The following is a 691-nucleotide window of genomic DNA, read 5'->3' on the forward strand; positions in this document are numbered from 1 at the left end:
TCACAGAGAAGCTGAGGCTCACAGGCCTAATATGACCTGCAAAGACTTTCACCAGAAGGTCAAGGAGACAGCTGAAATATAATTTCTCCCAGGGGAGAAGCCCCAGAAAGAAAACATTAAGATGTAGGAATCATTGTCCCATGAGGAAACTGAAGCTCAAAGTGTCCAAGGTTGCACGGTGGGTCAGTGGCTGGACAGCGATTGGAACTCAGGTCTCCCAGGCCTCCAGTGGCTGTTCTCTGACACTGCCGTATCCCCCTTTCAGAAAGCAGGCTGCTCTAGATTCACGTCCAGATCCAGCCACTGAAGTGTTTTGTGATGTTGGGGCAAGGAGCTTGACCACTCTGTGCTCTGGTTTCTGTAAAAGGAGGCAATGGTCGTGTTGAATTCATGAGATTGTGGTTAGGATTCACAAAAAGCTTATAATTCACAAAAGGCTTATCAAGGATGAGGCCGGACTGGGATGTCACGGGATAGTGCGACAGAAAGCTTGAACTCAGAGAAGTCAAACACTGCCAGAAAATCACAAAGCGCAAGAGTAGGATTCCATCTATTTCCTGGTCTTCACCAATCCTGAGCTGCAGAGGGCGAGCCTGAGTGACTTCCAAAGAGTTCGCTCTCTCCGTGTCGTTTGCAGGGGAATAGTGGGGAGTGAGGGAATGGAGGATTATTTACGAGTCCTTCGGCCCTC

Source organism: Rhinolophus ferrumequinum, chromosome 18, assembly GCF_004115265.2.
Source record: "Rhinolophus ferrumequinum isolate MPI-CBG mRhiFer1 chromosome 18, mRhiFer1_v1.p, whole genome shotgun sequence".
NCBI lineage: Eukaryota > Metazoa > Chordata > Mammalia > Chiroptera > Rhinolophidae > Rhinolophus > Rhinolophus ferrumequinum.